General features: G+C 43.1%; 1 long non-coding RNA gene across 1 annotated transcript; it reads left to right on the top strand.

Annotated features, from left to right (window-relative positions):
• On the top strand, positions 1 to 2,963 carry LOC123105855 (uncharacterized). Its single transcript, XR_006451044.1, has 2 exons — positions 1 to 698; positions 783 to 2,963. It is a non-coding gene; the product is annotated as an uncharacterized lncRNA (long non-coding RNA).
• Positions 2,964 to 8,480: the final 5,517 nt, after the last annotated feature.

The following is an 8,480-nucleotide window of genomic DNA, read 5'->3' on the forward strand; positions in this document are numbered from 1 at the left end:
TCCATCCACTCCCGAACCCCTATCCCCATCGAGACCGCATCCACCCGCCCTCAGCTTCGATCCATCCACCCACCCAATCCCGATCGATCCATCCACCTGCCCAATCCCGATCGAGGCTGCCGGTTGTTCCCAGCGACCAGAGGAGAGGAGCAGCCGGTGCGGCCGGTTCCATCAACTGAAGACGGGGTGAGGGATGGGATCGATCCCTGCGACCGGAGGAGTAGGATCCTGGTCGAGGCAATCCAATCGAGCGCGTGAAGAAAGGTGGGGGCGAGGGAGATAATGGCCGACTCCTCCCTTACTTGAAACTGCTCTGCCCTCTTGAAGCTCGCAATCATGGCCCTTCTCTGGAAACTGCCCTTGCGTCCTCGCAATCATGGCGTATTATTCATTCATGGCTGATAAATTTTCAACCCTTTCTTATGCGCGGTGGTCCTATATAGTGCTTCCCTCCCTCGCTTTGTATGCACGCCCTACTCTAGCATCTACATCTTCTTCAGCGTTATGCTCTGGTTAATCGGGTCTGAATCGGCTTGTCTGGCACGTTTTCTGTGGTCATCTCCATCTCAGACAGCCCACTTCTGTAACTGAGGACTGCTCATGTCTCTGTGAAGAAGAAAACGCAGATCCTCGATAGGGAATGCATCGATCCATCTGAGGTACGAGGGAAAGATGAAGATCCAGCCGTCTATCCAGGGGTATGAGTATTTAAACATTGTTTTGTTTCTTTGAGAAAATTGGTCATGTCAATCTAAATTGGTGTGTTTGCTTGACTAATGCAGGTGCCAAATCAAGCATACTGGCTGGTCACTCAAACCTAATTGAGAAATCAGTCAACTATACCTAGATCAGGCAAAAAAATCATTGATAAATGTATTTGGTGTGCTTTTAGTTTGTATTTTAACAAGCTTGGGAATATGATAGTTACGGGTCAGCTATTAGCTTTTTACATCTTTATAGATAACTAATGATACCTTGCAGGCTATTCAAATGATTTATATACCAAAGTTTACACTATCAGTTTGTTCATCATTACATGTTATTTAATTTAGGCGAATCAATTCCAACTTCAACTGTTTGTTTGGGAACTATATGTCAGGCGGCCGCTCCCTTGATGTCGGTCGTGCCTCGCGCTACCCAAGCAAGTGCCTTCGCCGTGCCTCCTGCTCATGAATCCTTGTGCCGGCCCTGCCGCATGCGCTGAATTCCTCCTAATTGGGCGGGCTCTGGGCTGTGGCTAACTGCCTGTCTCCTTTTCCACCACACCGCAGAAACAGTGCCTTCTCCATGACGGTGACAAGGCAGTGGCAACGGCCATACATCTGACAACCAGGCCAGCGGTGCTTCCCCCTCCACTTTCCGGACAAGCTACAACAGGCGTTGACTACTCGTCCCACGCCTATTCCTTGGCCAGCAGCCAGCACCACCAGGTCGATCGCTCCCTCCACCTCAAGCTCTCACTCTAAGACCCACTAGCTTACACCACTGTCTTGCATTCTTTTTGGAAATATAATATGCTTCATGTTATTCTTGGGTGTTGAATTCTAATCATCTACTCTTGTAGTGCAACAGAAGAGGAGTGATATGTATAATATGTTTGGCATCTCCTGTCCTTTTGTGGTCTGTGTAGTGCTTTGCAATGGCATACTGATATTTTTCCTATTCTTTTTCATGTACGTACATGGGTAGCCAATTATTTCTTCTCTTTGTCTGGTGTGCAGCATGCAAGAGAAAAATCTCCTTTAACCATGTTCTGCTCTGCTCATGTTCTGATTCTGTTCATCGCCTGGGCAGGTGCAGAGTGAGAGGGGAGATTAGTTTGGTACTTTGGCATAAGTTGCTTTTCTTTCATTTGATTTACTATTTTTCATAAATGATGGTAATGTTCTACACCACTTTAATAAACTATCATGCATGCTGATGTTTAGAACAATAACATATTGCGGAGAAAGTTAAAAAGGAGCATCTCATATGAAATTGAGTACTAAGTGGCATGACTTCACGTTTCAACTTATTGATGGTATTAATTCCCATGTTGGAGCTAACAACACATTGTGGCTTATGTACTGAACTTCTGGGCCATTATATCTGAAGCAACTCAATTAAATGATATTTTTGGACACCATAAACTCACCCATTTGGAACTGCAAATTTTGCACTGTACTCTGTACATATTTTTGTGGCTCAGTGGCTCGATAATAACTCTGAAAGCCACGATGTCCAGTACATAAACCATGCTCCATTTGCTAAATTGTAGGGAGCACTTGCTATATAACTAGCCCAACTGGCTTCTATCATACGATTGTCATCGGTCTTTTCCCACTTTCTACAGCCATCTAACATAACCCTTATGCAACGACTCTTTTGGATTGAAGTCCTAAATTCCTCTGCATCTTAGATTGTACATATGGGCATCTGCCACAACGCCTACATTTACCATTAACTATTCTAACTAAAAGTATACACACTTGCGGCCAGCTCAAACCAAGTTCAATCCCATGAGACATCCTCTTCCACTACATTACTACGAGTACTTTACAACAACTCCCTGGACATTTAGGTTGCATGTTTAATTTTGTGCTGTCATATAGTATTACGGAATTACTATCACTCTATTGTAAAAATGGATGGGTGCGGCCAGGTACGTACGCCATCATAATCTAGCAAAGTTCATCTTTGTCCAAACTAAATATGATAATCTCTCTAATGATGTTTGGTTGATTTTGTTTTTAATGATGCTTGAGCAAGCTACCATCACTCATATTGACCAAACATCTTAATTTTCTCGTTCTCAGGTACATGTTTCTGTAATGATGCTTAAATGATGCAAGGGAAGTAACACTCGTCTTGACTAGCCAGGCAGCTCCATTTTCCTCAGTCTTATTCTAATTTTTACGCACGTGTTGTTCGCAGACACGCATATGTTACATATATAACCAAATGAAATTGGCATTTGTGATCTCCATATTTTTCTTCTAATGCAATGATATGATTTTCTTCTAATGCAATGATATGTAGTTTATTTGTTGTATTCTGCCTAGATTAACTTCTATGTACTTTGCAGGTTGTGCTTAAAAATCAAAAACAGAGATGGAACAAAAACAGATGTAGGATAGCATCCATTTTGAACCAATGTTTGTACTACAGTGCCATTTCAAAAACTATTGTTGTTGAAAGATGAGACTGGGTGCAGTCATTTGTTCCGTATTGCTTAATGTCGGTGGATGGGTCGAAGCTGAGGGCGGGTGGATGCGGTCTCGATGGGGATTGGGGTTCGGGAGTGGATGGACCTCACGCGTAGCTTGTAGGCCTCCCTCCTTCAATTGGGCTGCTGGCTCGCGAAGGCCCAATACTCTGTTTCGGCCCGTGGAGCAGCAGCCCACAGGACAGCTGGACCAGATTAGCCGCATTGCGGAACAGATCGCTTTTCACGTTAAATCTGACGGCCAGGAACTCTCAGATCGCAAAAACGGACGGCCAAAATTCCAAATCACTATGAGGGCTCGCTTTGGGTGTGGTTATACTGTCCTTAATGTCTAATATTTATACAAACTTCTACCATTCTATTGTCAAAATTGACGGACGCAGCAACACGCGTCATTCATGATCTAGTTACTCCTAATAGTTCGTTTGTGTGAAGGGGCGGGCAGCTAGCCGGGATGCAATAGCTCGTTGTAGCTACATTCAGCAGCAGTAATTTATCACCATGCAAGTCCATTATTGATTTATCTGGTTCATAGCGGCTTTTGAAGATCTCTAGCTAGGCTCCAGTGTGCCACCGCAGAGAGAAACATGTGACCGAAGGTGTAGGTAGTACCTACGTTTCCCTTCGGAAGTACATAAACCACAATCCACGTACCAGCTGTATGATTAAGAGCACCTACAGCCGGGCTAGGCTAGGCGGCGTGATTGATTCGTTGTGTGTGGCAGGACGCCAACTTGCCTCGCGGCCGAGCTAGTGCTCCGACGGCTCTGTAGAGCCTTGTATCACTTTTTTGGCATGTTTTTTGTTCTCTCAGCAGACTAATTTTTTCTACATTTAAAGTTGGTGTTTGGACGCGTGTGGTGGTTTGCTATGCATAAAGCGGGACAAAAATAAATTTTATAGAGTGTGTCCAGTGAGTCGTGTTCGTGAAACATGCAACCATGCATGTGGGGTCACTAGTAGAAAACATGGCTTTGGTTCGGGCCTGCCCAGCCCATTAGTTCCGGTTCAGCCATGAACCGGGACCCATGGGACATATGTCCCGGTTCGTGAACCCAGGGGGCCGGCCGGGGCCTCGTGGGCATTGGTCCTGATTCGTCTGGACCCATTTGTCCCGGTTCCTGGCATGAATCGGGACCAATGGGCCTCGCTCTGGCCCAAATACATTGGTCCCGATTCATGGCTTGAACCAGGACAGAAGGGGGAGTTTTAGACTCGGTTCCAGGCACGAACCGGGACAAATGAGTTGTCTATATATACCCCATCACCGCCGCAGAGCACTCCACAGTGCTCTGTTTCTTGTGGCCGGCGAGGGGAGGGCATTTGGTAGCTCTAGCTCACCTCCTATGCACATGAGGTGTTCGATGAAATGTCTGAGCCACACTAGTTAAGCTTTCTCCTCTCGAAGCTCGACCTCCAAGCTCCATTTTTCCCCGAGATTTGCATAGGTTTAGCGGTCCGTCACGTTCCGTCCCCGTCTTCACCGCCGTCGATCGCCCGCGCCGATCTCGTCGCCGGCACCACCATGGTGAGCCTCTTATTCTTATCTTCTTTCTGAAAGAAAAGAACTCTTACTTTAGATAGATACTTGTCTAATTTTCTTACTTTTATTATTGCTTGCTATTATATAGTGCGATGGTTTTGGTATCTGCCCCCGTCTGCCCTCGTCCTGTCTATGATTCGGATGTGGTATATATTATCTTTTTATAACTATTTGGTTTATTTATTGTTTATGACAATTATGCCGACCAATGTGACATAGATTTTATTTATGTAGGAGGTAGTTGAACCGGAAATTCCAACCGACCCTATTGTCGAGAGGTTAAATTTAGTTGAAGAAGAAAACAATTACTTGAAGGAAAAAATTAAAAAAATTGAGGAGGAGAAGATGATATTGGAGTTGCATGTTGCGGATGTCGTCGATGATCACAAGATCAAGATGGATGCAATGCGGTTGAAGATTAGAAAGGTTAGAAAATATGCCATTCATACCGAGGCTTGGTATCATTACGCCGTTAGATCAGTTGTTACCTTGGTTGTGATTATGATCGCATTTGTTGTTACATTGAAAGGTTTTACATAGTTTCAATATATGGTTTAACTAGATGCTCTAGAGAGCTATATGTTGTTCAATGAGAACTATGTATGTACTTTGTTTTTAATGTGATGATGAACTTCTATTAATTTGGTCACTTATCTATCCATGTGAATCTGTAATGGTTTTTGACACACATAATTATATATAATGCACGCAGTGCATCCAGTTTTTCCTGTAACCCTCTCAACTTTTTAGCACATGCTATGTGGGTGAAATGGTGATACCATGCCAACTTTCAACATTTTCAGAGTTCATCTATAGTGCTTTTCAATTTTAAGGTCATTTAGCTCAAAACAAATCAGTAAATGTATGAAAAATAACAAATGAAGTCAGAAAGGGTTGAAAATTGATGATGTGGCTTTGAATGGTGCATTTTGAACGCACAAAAAGTCTGGAGTTCAAATAAGTTCAAAAAATGAAATCCCTTTGTAACATATGAGTTTTCGTCCGAAACTATGATACTTCAAAAGAGATTGTCCATTTTGTACACGAAGTGCATCCAATTTTTCCCGTAACCCTCTCAACTTTTTAGCACATGCTATGTGGGTGTAATGATGATACCATGCTAACTTTCAACCTTTTTAGAGTTCATTTGTAGTGCTTTTCAATTTCAGGGTCATTTAGCTAAAAAATCAGTAAATGCATGAAAAATAACAAATGAAGTCAGAAAGGGTTGAAAATTGATGATGTGGCTTTGAATGGTGCATTTTGAACACACAAAAAGTCTGGAGTTCAAATAAGTTCAAAAAAAATGAAATCCCTTTGTAACATATGAGTTTTCGTCCGAAACCTACTTCGAAAGAGATTGCCCATTTTGTACATGAAGTGCATCTAGTTTTTGCCGTAACCCTCTCAACTTTTTTAGCACATGTTATGTGGGTGAAATGATGATACCATGCCAAATTTCAACCTTTTCCGAGTTCATTTGTAGTGCTTTTCAATTTCAGGGTCATTTAGTGCAAAAAGAATGAACTAATAGCAAAAATAATGAACTTAAAATAATCAATTAAAATATTATGTTATGATCAACTAAAACAAAACTATAATATTCTTCAATAGCAAAAACAATCAACTAAAAAGTTTTTATAAAACTCTAATAGCAAAAGGAATCAACTAAAAAGCTTTTATAAACCTCTAGTATTTTTTAAACTAACATTATACAAAATTTATGCAACTAAAAGCATGAAAGAATTATCAAAACATGAAAAGCAGAAAGAATTATCATAAAGAATTTTTGTTAGAAACTTTAGTAGCAAAATGAATTTTCATAAAGAATTTTTTTGATAGAAACTAAAATAACAAAATCCGTTTTCGAATATAATGATAAAACACAGTAATATTAAATACGAGGAAAAAGAATCACTCAAAATGTATTTTTATAGTGAAGTTATTCACAAACTAGTGATTCACACAAATTTCAAAGAATTCAAATTTAAACTATTCAAATTTGGAAACTAATGACACTAAGAGAAAGTTTATAAGTATTCTGACCTAAGAGGAAAAAGAATAAAAAATAAAGCAAAAATCAAAGAAAATAAATAATTCAAAAAACAAAAAAATTACTGGAAAAATTAAAAAAAATGCCGCCTACTGGGCCACACGGCCTGCATACGACAAGAAACCCATCTATACATGGGCCAGGATGCAGGCCCGCAGGCTCAACAGGCCCAACATGGTAGTGACAAGGGCAGGCAAGTATTGCCTGCATATTAGAGAGGAGCTCAACACCTAAGCCGCAACGCAGCTTATAAACAGGTGCCGAGCTCTCTCAGCTAGTGAGGTGGGACTAAATTCCCACCACATCACCGCTGTGCCATCCTTTGGTCCCGGTTGGTGGGACGAACCAGTACGAATACGCCCTTTGGTCCCGGTTCGTAGCACCAATTAGGACCAATACCCCCCTTTGGTCCCGGTTCGTGCCACCAACCGGGACCAAAGGTCTCTGTTTCCCGCCCTTTGGGCTATTGAAAAGAGACCTTTGGTCCCGGTTGGTGGCACGAACCGGGACCAAAGGGGGCATTCGTCCTGGTTTGTGCTACGAACCGGGACCAAAGGTGTGACTATATAAGCCAAAACTTAGAAAAATTTGCCCAACTGCTCCCATTCTCCACCGACGCCGCCAGGCCGCTCCTCGTCGCCGTCGCCGCGCCCTGCCCCGACGCCGCCTGACGCCTGTCCTCCGCCTCGACGCCGCCCAACTTTGCCGCCGCCGACGCCCTCGACGCCAACTGCCCCAACGCCGGCGCCGCTCACCGTGCCCCTGCGCAGGCCTGCCTCGACGCCGCCCGCCATTCCCCGCCACCCCCTATAAGCACCTGCCTCACGCCCCTGCCCTGCCTCGCTCCTGCACCCCTGCCCTGCCTCGCGCACCTGCGCCCCTGCCCTGCCCCACCGGCGCCACCGCCATGCTCCTCTGCCTAGACGGCCCCTAGCTTTCCTTTATTTTTTGTTATACATATATATGCTATTTGTTTAGATGTTTTCAGATGTTCTTATATGTTGTTTTCAGATGTTTTTTTATGTATGTATGTATGTATGTATGTATGTATGAGGGATCATATATGTATTTTTTAGATGTATTTTTTGTATGTATGTATGTATGAGGGATCATAGATGTATTTTTTCAGAATTTTCTATCGTGCATAGACCGATTTTAGACCATGGGAGCAGCCCCCCCTATCGTTGCAAAAGTGCTAGGTGATATTAAGAAGGAAGAAGAAGAAAAAGAAGGAGATGAAAAAGGAAAATAAGAAGAGGAAGAAGGAGAAGAAGAGGAGAGGAAGAAGAGGAGAAATTAGTAAGAAGAGAAAAAAGAAGAAAAAGAAGAGGAGGAGAAGAAGAAGAAAAAAATAGAATATTTTCTATTTTTTCTTCTTCTCCACTATTCCTTTCTTCTTCTCCTCTTTTTTTCTTCTTTTTTTTCTTCAATCTTGTCCTATATTCCTTTCTTCTTCTCCTCTTTTTTTCTTCTTCGTCTTCTTATTTTTTATCGGGTATGTTGTTGTCGATATACCCCCTCCCTGATAACTTCAACATGAGGGGGGGAGGGGGTCGACGAGGGTTCGAGGGGGCGAGGGTCGGGAACTAGCTAGGGTAGATGGTCGAGGGTTCGAGGGTCGTCGAGGGGCCGAGGGGCCGAGGGTCGAGGGGTCGAGGGTTTGAGGGTCGTCGAGGGAC

This window comes from Triticum aestivum, chromosome 5A (assembly GCF_018294505.1).
Source record: "Triticum aestivum cultivar Chinese Spring chromosome 5A, IWGSC CS RefSeq v2.1, whole genome shotgun sequence".
Lineage (NCBI taxonomy): Eukaryota > Viridiplantae > Streptophyta > Magnoliopsida > Poales > Poaceae > Triticum > Triticum aestivum.